At 35.8% G+C, this 11064-nt stretch overlaps 4 non-coding genes and 1 pseudogene across 7 annotated transcripts; 1 reads left to right on the plus strand and 4 right to left on the minus strand.

The window, feature by feature from the left end:
* The first annotated feature begins 1794 nt into the window (after positions 1-1794).
* LOC147564784 (polyol transporter 5 pseudogene) lies at positions 1795-7872 on the plus strand (annotated as a pseudogene). 3 transcript variants are annotated; one of them, XR_015228111.1, is made up of 3 exons: positions 1795-6278; positions 6447-7492; positions 7596-7872. The product of XR_015228111.1 is annotated as a polyol transporter 5 pseudogene, transcript variant X2 (transcript). The 3 variants fall into 3 exon arrangements; XR_015228112.1 differs by having other exon boundaries at positions 1795-6013; positions 6160-7492; XR_015228109.1 differs by having other exon boundaries at positions 1795-7492.
* A 968-nt stretch (positions 7873-8840) lies between these two features.
* Positions 8841-8926, minus strand: LOC147564785 (small nucleolar RNA R16). Its single transcript, XR_015231622.1, has one exon. It is a non-coding gene; the product is annotated as a small nucleolar RNA R16 (small nucleolar RNA).
* Positions 8927-9583: 657 nt separating this feature from the next.
* LOC147564786 (small nucleolar RNA R12) lies at positions 9584-9660 on the minus strand. The gene has a single exon (XR_015231696.1). It is a non-coding gene; the product is annotated as a small nucleolar RNA R12 (small nucleolar RNA).
* Positions 9661-10060: 400 nt separating this feature from the next.
* On the minus strand, positions 10061-10156 carry LOC147564787 (small nucleolar RNA R16). Its single transcript, XR_015231627.1, has one exon. It is a non-coding gene; the product is annotated as a small nucleolar RNA R16 (small nucleolar RNA).
* Positions 10157-10221: 65 nt separating this feature from the next.
* On the minus strand, positions 10222-10307 carry LOC147564788 (small nucleolar RNA R16). Its single transcript, XR_015231624.1, has one exon. It is a non-coding gene; the product is annotated as a small nucleolar RNA R16 (small nucleolar RNA).
* Positions 10308-11064: the final 757 nt, after the last annotated feature.

Consider the following 11064-nt stretch of genomic DNA (forward strand, 5'->3'; position numbering starts at 1 on the left):
TTTTAACAAAACAAAATCACAATAATACTATGAAACCACAATGTTAGTAACACGTGTTCTTTGAGGTTTTGGTTCATAATGAATTAATATTTCATTTTCGACTATGTTAGGTGTTAGGATTAATTAATCAGTTTGTTTGTGTTAGAGGGGAAAACTAATTAGAGTGTTTCTATAAGCGCCAGGCCAACTAATTGTAAGAATCTCTAGAACCGTAACTAAAATCCCTAAAACTGTGGAGAATATCGATTTAAAATATAAATAAAATATAAAATAATGTTTTTAAAATTAAAAAATAAATAATTGAAAAAAAATCACCACAATAATTGAGAGTTGAAAGGAAAGACAAGTTGGAATCATAGTGTGTCTCTTGGCAACTTGGAAAAGAAAAAGATATTTGAAAGAGACAAGGAAGAGGAGGTGTTTCTACATTTGGAGATGACACCCCATCACTTTTGACCTTCAAAATTACCTTGTTTATCTCTTTGGGTGAAGAAGACAACCTAAAAATATGCATGCATTTTCAGTTTCCCATCCCAATCCCCCCTTTCTTCTCATACTCTTTTCTTATCTCAACTTCTGTTTGATTTGTTGACTTAATTTATAACTACAATATTACTGCCTTACCTCTCTTTATTACTTTCATCATATTATAAATCTCTCCAAATGAGTAAAATATAATCAAACAATATCTTATCCTATAAATTATATTTGTCTATGTAAAGTAGGTGCCGGCTATTGCAGTTAAGAATTTAAAATTAGTCTTTCTTCGTTCTCTTATTTAAACATATTTTGGCGTATATCTGATTTTATTAAGATGTTTCATTAAATTAAGTTACAGAAGAACGCCAAAATCATATAGATTGTTGAATAAAAGAAGGAACGACATAGAGATAGACTGATACTTTTGTGAGGATAATCCTATATGGGAGAAGGACTATCTATCTAGCAATCAAACATACAATGTCTAGGTCATCTCCACTCATTGTCAATTAATTTTGAGTTGGATGACTACAAATTTGACAATTTTAAGGGCACGCTATTTTGAGGTCATGACAAAGAAGAACACTGAACACTATGAGCATGACTAAGAAAAAAAACACTGGGAAAGTGTCGGCATTTCTCTGTCAACTAGCAAATTGCCCATAAATTTGGGATGCATATATATTTTATACTATATATTATGCATGGTTAAATTATTGTATGTAAAGATATATATAGTTATCTCTTTTCCTGTGGTCAAGAGTTGAGATCTAACTTTTAGTATATCGTAGTTGCCAACTTTGAATGTTATACATGTGGTGATGTGGTACCCCCAAAATTGAGAAAAACAAATACTTGATCTTAATTACTACTATTAACTTAGTTGTAGTGCTGGAAGTGTACTGAAAAATGGGATATTAAGATTCTCATCTTCTCTCTCTCTCTCATTTTTAGTTTCCAACCCAAAATTATTTGGTGGACTCTCATAAAACATGTGGAAGTGAAACTCATTTATCTCTAGTCTTTCTCTCTCCAACCCTAAAGGGAGACTCTGTCCCACAATTCCTGGTGCACTCCCTCTAATAAGACAAGGGTATGACTGTGAAAAGACTAAAACACTTTTTATCTCAGAGGGATATGCTATGTCTGACCAATATCTCGGTCGAATGGCGATCAGGTTATTTGGCTGGTTCAGATCTGATGAAAGAAAGTGATTGACTTTCTCTCAATCGATCATGCCCGTTCAAGTACTTCGGTCGGGATTTGGTTGGACATAACACCACTTTTGTTCATCTTATTAGTCACCTAAGCAATGAAGTAGATTAGGGAGTGGGAGGGAGATACCTTTATCATTTTTCTTTTTCTCTCTACTAATAGTCTTGTGATGATGTAAGCTGTAAGACTGACTTAGTGTAAGAGACTACTTCTATTGGCTCTATATAACTAGTCCAAATACACAACTCATCTTCCCATCCCTCCAAATACTACCTCATATCTTCTCACTCCTAGCTACCACCAAATCTCTCTCTTTCTAAGTAAGAGCAGGATGGGTGCAGATGAGGGGAAAATTGAAAACAATGCTTTTCCCACCACCACCACCACCACCTCAAACAACAACATTATCACTGATTCACCACCTCCCAAAAGAAACAAGTTTGCCTTTGCTTGTGCAATTTTGGCCTCCATGACTTCTATTTTACTTGGGTATGATATTGGAGTAATGAGTGGAGCTGTTTTATTCATCCAAGATGATCTTAAAATAACAGACGTACAAGTTGAAGTATTAGTTGGTGTACTTAACCTCTACTCACTCATTGGATCTGCCTTAGCTGGTAGAACATCTGATTGGATTGGACGTCGTTACACCATTGTACTCGCTGCCGTTATCTTCTTTATTGGTGCTCTTATGATGGGTCTAGCCCCTAACTACGCTTTCCTAATGGTCGGCCGATTTGTTGCTGGAGTCGGTGTCGGTTACGCTCTTATGATCGCCCCTGTCTACACCGCGGAAGTCTCACCCGCTTCTTCTCGCGGTTTCTTAACCTCATTTCCCGAAGTCTTTATCAACGCCGGTATATTGTTAGGTTACGTTTCTAATTACGCCTTTTCCAAACTCGCCCTTCATCTCGGCTGGCGACTCATGCTTGGAATCGGAGCGGTCCCTTCTGTTTTCTTAGGTCTTGGTGTCTTAGCCATGCCCGAATCCCCCCGTTGGCTAGTTATGCAGGGTCGACTCGGTCAAGCTAGAGCTGTACTCTATAAAACATCTGATTCGCCCAAAGAGGCCGAGTTACGACTCGCCGATATCAAAGAAGCAGCTGGCATACCCGAAGATAGTACCGATGATGTGGTAGTTGTACCGAAAAGAAACAAAGGAGATGGAGTATGGAAAGAGCTTCTATTACATCCTACACCGGCGGTTCGACGTGTTTTAATAGCAGGTGTTGGTATTCACTTTTTCCAACAAGCGTCTGGGATAGACGCGGTCGTTCTTTATAGCCCTAGGATCTTCAAGAGCGCGGGTATAACTAACAAATCAAAACTCTTAGGAGCAACCATAGCGGTCGGATTTGTCAAAACTATATTCATATTGGTAGCTACGTTTTTCTTAGACCGATTTGGGAGAAGACCGTTGCTATTGAGTAGTGTAGGAGGAATGATATTGTCACTCGCGGGACTAGGAATAGGATTATCAGTGATAGATCATCACCATTCAGATGATAAGTTACTCTGGGCCGTTGTATTAAGTATAACAATGGTGATGGCATACGTAGCATTTTTCTCGATAGGGATGGGACCGATAACGTGGGTGTACAGTTCCGAGATATTCCCATTGAGGTTAAGGGCACAAGGGTGTAGTATGGGAGTAGCCGTGAACAGAGTGACGAGTGGTGTGATTTCGATGACGTTCATCTCACTCACACACGCAATCACGACCGGTGGTAGTTTTTTCTTGTTCGCCGGAATAGCTTCGGTCGCTTGGATCTTCTTTTATACGTTCCTGCCCGAAACACTGGGTAGAAATCTCGAAGACATGGGGGAATTGTTTGGTAATTTTGACTGGAGAGCATCTAAGAAAACTCAAGAGAACAAGGGTAACGACAACGGTGGTGGTAGTGGTGGTCAAGTTCAGTTAGCGAGTGGTGTCCAAACTTAAATAGTCAAATAGATCGGCTATCGTTGACAAATGATATATTTTGTTAGACTCTTAGGCCGGCAAAATTCCAACCGATTTAAGTAGACAAACAAAATGTGAAGAGATAAAGAGGTCTGTTAAATTCTACACGTCTACCTAAATAGTTGTAATTTTGCCGACCAGAGGTCTAAATAGAATGATATTATCCTAAGGTTCAACTAATAGTAGATAATAAAAGCGAAAATGTGGAAAAAAAATGGGGGTTCTATTGTAAAATTTCTTCTCTTTTATTCTATTAAGTTGTTGACTCATCTCAAGTTAGCTTGGAAGAAAGAGACTAGTAGGATTATAATGATTTAGAACTTTAATTTGTATTTATCAGAATCAAAGAAAAAAATTACAAAATCTTTTTATTATCTCTAGTAGGCCCTAAAACATGATATTGCAATCTGTGGAAGGAGTTGAATTTGTATGATTTATCATGTGCATTGTAATTAACCTAGAAGATGAGTTGGTAGGATTAAAATATTTGGTTATCCTTATATTCCAATCTGAAAAAAGATTACAAGGTCCTATATTATTATATCTTTAGACGTGGAATGGGAACCCACTACACAAAAATGTCAAACAATGGATATCTTCATTTACCTATAACAACAAATGATAGTTATATCTCATTAATATTAGTTTCAATAAATAGCCGACATTTCCAAAAAAAGAAATAGCGGCTCATGAAACGTCTCTGCTGCAATTGAAGACTTTAGTACCCGAAGCATTGGAGTGATCCAGTAGCCAGGAAGGGGCCTAGAAGTGCCTACTACTACTACTACAAAGAGCTAATGGATGTGCCCGAGTCTCCCCCTGTCTTTGTTTAGGTATTAGGTGATACAACATGATGAAGCACTATTCCTTACAAGTTTTAGCTCCAAAAGCTGTCCCTCGAGGATGGGGGGTTGTCTCATCTATGTACAGATAGTGCTTTTCATCGGACACCCCTTGATTCTGGCTTATGAAATGGATTTTCATGACTTGGGAACCAGTGTATCTAGGAGGCCATGTTTGGGAACCAGTTGGCGGAGTAATGAATGTGATTACTCCTACTCTGCTTTCTCTTGATCACACATGGGCAGCCACTCGGCTTGTCTAGCCCTATGTTCACACTTAGGCTTCATATGTTAGTGTGGCTGTGCCTCTATTGAAATGTTGGGCCAGCAGTAAGGAAATAACCGTATTCAGTACCGAGCAGAGTGCAAACTACTCGTACCTTTGGGAGTTCCCCTTTCACTCGTAATGGGAGTTTGGAGACAAAATCTATATAATAAAATAGGTGGATGAATGCTGACTGGGACAAACTCCAGGATAAATCTGGCCGTCCGTTCCACACCACCACTAATTCTAACCATTAGATTGGGCCACTGATATCACCGCGCCTATAGGCACCTTTGAATTTTCTTAACAGACACATCTTTAGAGTGGAGGGACATAACTTCTCTGGTTAAGAAATATTTGCTTCTCCTTTCATAAAAAAAATAAATATATTTGCTTCTTTTGATTCTCTGGTTAAGAAATTTTTGGTTCGTTTGATTGGGAATTCAATGCACCGCTGCAAGGTTAGTATTTTGTTCCACTCAATTGAAATATCTATACTTTCTGTCTGGAAAGATCTGTATTTTGTTTTGGGAAGTTCCAATATTGTTGATTTGTGTTTTTGGTCAAAGTAGAGTTCTCTGAATTTTTGTTTGGTGTGTGCTTCTTTCATCTTTTTCAATTTTATTTGGTGGAGTTCCAATATCCAATTTGAGTTTCTGTTGATTTTAGTGTTCTTAGTCATAGTTGGGTTTTGCTGATGAAGTGTTTGCTGAAATGTCTTATAGAAGAATCAGTTCCTCTTCAGAGTAGATGTATTCTGTATTTTCATGTTCTTGAACCGTTGATCAGAAGAGTATTTTTTTTATCATGTTTTTCATGAAGTGCTTTTTTATCAGTTTAGAACTTGGCTAAACTGAGGTTACATAACCCCATCCCTGAAACTAATGCATTAACTGTGTCCATTAGATGATTACGTGCACGCCAATAAGACCCAACAACAGTGTCCATTGACAGTTCCGTTTTTCATTTATGTGCGGCTGAATGTGAAATAAAACTAAAACCTTACCAATAATTATGCATCACCCATGTTGCATCAATGTCTCGTACATAGATGAAGCAAACATTTTCGATGGTGATTTGATACTTAGACGGAAATCTATTTAATTTGAATTGATTGAGACATTATGAACAATCCAAAGCTCGAGAAAGTATGGCTATAAGTTTGGGACTTACTATAGGTAGTGGTTATGGAAACAATGCTAATGCCTCGACTCAGAAGCCTTCTAATTGGAAGACAAGGATCAGCAGGTATGATCAATCAACTATTTTCCTTTTCTCCCTTGATGTAAAATGACAAATTCTAAAGTAGAAGATAACTTCAAAATTGCAAGCTTAAAGCATGAGTACCATCTACTTAAAATTATAGGATAGTTACGAGTATTATCTTATTTCAGTTTTATGAAGTATTCCTTCTATCTCAGAGAGATCAAGTAATGTGTGTTGTGCTTAGTGAAAATAGATTCCAACATTTAACATGGAAAGTTATACTGATGCAACAATGAATAAAAGCAAGGTATGTTTGAGACAAGGCCTTTATTTTCCTTCAATTTCAGTTCCGCCAAAAGGAAGACACCATTCTTATTATTAGTGTTGACCTGTGTTGTCAAAGGTAAAATTATTAAGAAAGCACTTTTTAGAATTATCAAAATTATGAATGATGAGAGATTATATTCTATTGTAGATGAGCTCTTAATCTGTCGTTTTCAAGAGCTTCAAAATGATGGAATCAACATCATATGCCACCATTTCTTTAATGAGTACTTTGGCTACTTCTTCGCAATCAACAACATCTCCTGTAACTGTTCGACTAAGATATTTCTCTAATTTTCCAGCTCTGTGTAAGACCCCAATTAAACGCCTCATTTGTCAGCGTCGAAGCTCGGGTTAAGTATTGTTTCAACACTGCTGCATAACCATTGTGGAGGGTCATGACACCAACTCCAGCAACAACTGGGTGCCATCTATAGGACATAAGTTCTCATTCTCTTTTATAGTCAGTTTGAATGTCTCTTTAGCTCTGATTTATTCAAAGCTTCTTCTTCGTCGACCCCAATGTTCTTGGTTCCATTTAATATCTTTTTATTTGATGATCAAAATGATGGAATCGACATCATAAGATTGTCATTGATATGGTTATTAAATTTATACACGGATGCACTCTTTTCATGCATGGATGCCTCGGGTTTTAACATAAATATTGCTAGACTTATTCTGACTTTGTTTCTTATAATGCATCACCCATGTTCTTAGTCTAGATTCTAGAAGCATCAATGTCTCGTACATAGATGAAGCAAACATTTTCAATGGTGATTTGATACTTAGACGGAAATCTATTTGATTTGAGTTTTTTTGATGAAGGTATTTGATTTGAGTTGATTGAGACATTATTTAACTTTGGATGAGTTTTTCTCCATCACTTTCTCTCTCTCTCTCTCTCTTTGTATATATATATATATATATATATATATGGGGCTACTACTTCATCAACTTCATTGAGGAAGATAGATAAAATCCCACAGAAGAATTATGGAGAAGAAAGTTTTACAACCATTCCACTTTACAAGCTATTTTGTTTTTGCAGATTCAGCTGGTGTTAAGTTGATGCGAATTGGTACCATTGCTGCTATTGGTAATGGTATAACCATGTACGAGTCTTCTCCTGAAATATTTGTTCGATTCTTTTGTACTAACTTAAGCTCCAACAATGTGGTCCATCAAGTTTCAAAGGTATGCAACTATGTACATTCCGAGCATCATAATATGATTTTCGTACTTTCAGTCCAGTCCATCAAGTTTCAAACATAAATCCAATATTTTTTTATGTTTCCAGGTAGCACTTAAATTTGTTTTATGTAGGACTTGTAAAGCGTGTATTCAATCAAGGAGCATTCTCTCCTCTTTGGTGATATATTTATGGTACCATCATAAGTAATGTAAAGTTATGTGATAAGTTTTATCTTATGGTTCATTGTTGTCATGGATAATCATATTACACTTCGACATCTACTGTGTAGCTTGTTCTTACAGTCCTTGCTGCAGTTTTGTTTGACTTGGCTCTTCAGAGATTTACTGTTAGATTTTGGTTTCTCATTAAACTACTTTTGAAATCTTGCATTAGTTCTCGATCCGCTAGATTTTAAATCTTCACTGGTCGTGTTTTCTGCTTATACTTATTTCCTTTTCAAGATCTTCACTTGATTATATCACTGAAGTTTTTTGTCTCTTAGCTTGGCCATTGTTCTGGCATCTTGGAAGCGATTGCAGCTTTGGTTGAATGAGTAGTTGCAACTAAGGATGCAATCTTAATTCAAAGTAAACAATTTGAAATCTTTTGGTTTCACTCCAATTTTGAAATCCATCTAAGTGAGAAACAACTCTAGGGTATATCCCTTAACCGAGGCTTCAATGTGTAAGTTTCGTTCTGGCAGACTAATTTGATTTGAAGAAACATATATCAACCTACAAACACATTTTGGATTTTGTTTGATGTTTGTATAGTTATTTGTTTTATTTTTTTATTTGAAATAGAAAGGAGGATTCTGCTTCACCTGTTTTGTTAATCTGTGTTTTGTTTATGCTCTTCATGTATGTTACTTCCTTTTATATCATGTTGTTATTTGAAATTGAAGATGAGCTTAGAAAATTTGTAGAGTTTCAATTTTCTTTTCCGAAATTGTCTATCCCCTCTGCAAAACTTCTTTTTATTGTCTTTCTCCATCGTATCAATATCTCTCTAATTTTGAACACTATTCTCTTCTAGGGTTTGCTCGAGTAAGAAACGATAATGACATAATATCATACAAAATTTGCCGTGCCGAGAGGCACGGGCTATACCCTAGTAAAATTACAAGTTAACATTAAATGGCTTAGCCCAAACAGTATTAATCAACTTAACCATGGACTTCTTACAAGAGAAAGAAACAAGCAAAACAAACACACGAAAAACATACGTCCAGACATTGATATTTAATTAGCTTCATCACTGCCACTCTTATAATTTCACCACTAATCTATCACAATAATTTCCATTTATGTGCAAGTGGAAATTATAAGGAAGTAACATGAGAAAAAAATGATTGGCATCAGATAATAAGCGGAGATTTTAGTCCACACAATGATTCAGTGTTAAGCATAAATACTGTTTTTACATCATTTGCCAATTAAAACAAATAAAACCCTAATTCATTGAAACAGATTTGGGTTGGACCATTTGACTCCTAATGCAATTGTTTCTTTTATAAAACTGCAGTGAGCTGGTAAGCCAACCCTAAAATTATATTTATGCATCCGTTCTATCTCCTTAGCAAATGTAATTTGACATATAGAAGAAGAGGGTAAAACAAGATGCGATTCTAATACTCTCAACACATCATAGAATGAACAAATTAACCATCATAGAGTAGTGTGCTGTAGTAGTAGGGATAAAGTTCCTACTACTACTACAGCAAATTACACTTGGTTCTACACATTTGCAGAATCACTGCACCGAGTCTCACCTTATTTTGTTCAGGTTTTAGGTGATAAGCACTGCCAACCACCACACTAGGTTCTTCGAGGAGGCCGATCACTATTTACAAGTGATTTTCATAAATGACCAAAAATTTGAAAGCCTGTGAGAATTTTGAGTATGGGCGTGTAATAAAAATTACAAACAAAAATTGAACAATGCAAAATAATTTAAGGACAATAAATAGCTTAAGCGAGTGTTAATCAACTTAACCATGAAATTCTTACAAGAGAAAGAAACAAGCAAAAATACACACGAAAACAACAAGCAACTGAATGTGGAGGGTGAGAAGATGGTTGTCAAAAGTAGCTGGTTGTCAAAAGTAGCTGGTTGTTAATGATCATATTTAAAAATCATTGGGAATCCGTCTTTTTTTCATCATCCAACATCTTCTTTCACCAATCTATCCATACAAAATTCATACTCCTAGTTATTTCCAAGAGGAAGAGGATTAAACCTAAATAAAACTGATTAAAATGGATTAAGTATTAGTAGCTCAGAATTAGAAGCATTAACAAATCATAGACATTCTCATACGTCCAGACATAGATATTTAATTAGCTTACTTCATCACTGCCACTCTTAATAACCAAATCAACTACTAGAGAAATACTAATTCTAAAGAAGAAGAAGAAGAAGAAGAAGAAGAAAACCCTCAGGGCCACACAAAAAGTGTAGAGATTTGGAGACATTCAACACGGCATCAAGTTTAGACCGCCCGTCCGCTGTTTCTCATCATTGAGCCTTCTTTCTTTCTTATAATCAAATTTTATCAAAATTCAAAATCAAAAGGCATCAGATTATTCTAAGTTATTAGAGAGATAGATTTCCACATTGATAATTTCAGTGTGTAGCATAAGATTATCATTCCATCACTTGCCCTTTTCCTATATCAAACTACCAAAACCCTAAATCAGTTATCAAAATCTTTCCTAAAAGAAGAAATTAAATTGGCATCAGATAATAAGCGGAGATTGTAGTCAACACAGTGATTCAGTGTTAAGCATAAATACTGTTTTTACATCATTTGCCAATCAAAACAAATACAAACCCTAGGAATTCCTAGATCGAAAAAAAGAGATTTGGGTTGGACCATTTGACTCCTAATGCAATTGTTTTTATTATAAACTGCAATGAGCTGGTAAGCCAACCCTAAAATTATATTTATGCATCCGTTATATCTCCTTCGCCATTGTAATTTGACATATAGAAGAAGAGGGTAAAACAGATGCGATTCTAATCTCAAGACATCATAGAATGAACAAATTAAACACTAAAAATACTACTACTAAGTAAATGATTTGATGAGAAAAATACTCGATTTCGTGTGAAGATAGAAATGAATTGTAATCCCCATAGTGAGTAGATCGGGAAGACTTGGTTTGAGAACAAATGGCTTCGTTAAAGTGTTTAAATAGGGTTATTTGTTCACCCTTGTCAACCCTAAAAATCCTAAAATTATGTTAGGGTTTCAATCTCTGTTTTTGTTGCAGATATCACAGATCTGACGGTTAAGATTAATTAGTAGAGGACTTACATATACGTGGGCCAAACTAAGTTAAAAGAATGGGCTTAACACTTATTTGTAAGGAAAATTTTATACAGACATAACGCCCAAACACAAGAAATCTAATAAAGCCCAACAAATGTTAGCCCGGTTGGTAATGCATCTACTCTGCAATACGGAAGTGGCGAGATCAATACCATGGAAGTACAAATCCAGAATTTATTGAATTTGGAGATATCAATGTCTTTGTAATGACTATCGTAGAAAATATAATAAAAAAATCTA

This window comes from Eschscholzia californica, unplaced genomic scaffold (genome assembly GCF_041429995.1).
Source record: "Eschscholzia californica isolate CP2 unplaced genomic scaffold, dmEscCali1.0.p SCAF_1, whole genome shotgun sequence".
Taxonomy (NCBI): Eukaryota; Viridiplantae; Streptophyta; class Magnoliopsida; order Ranunculales; family Papaveraceae; genus Eschscholzia; species Eschscholzia californica.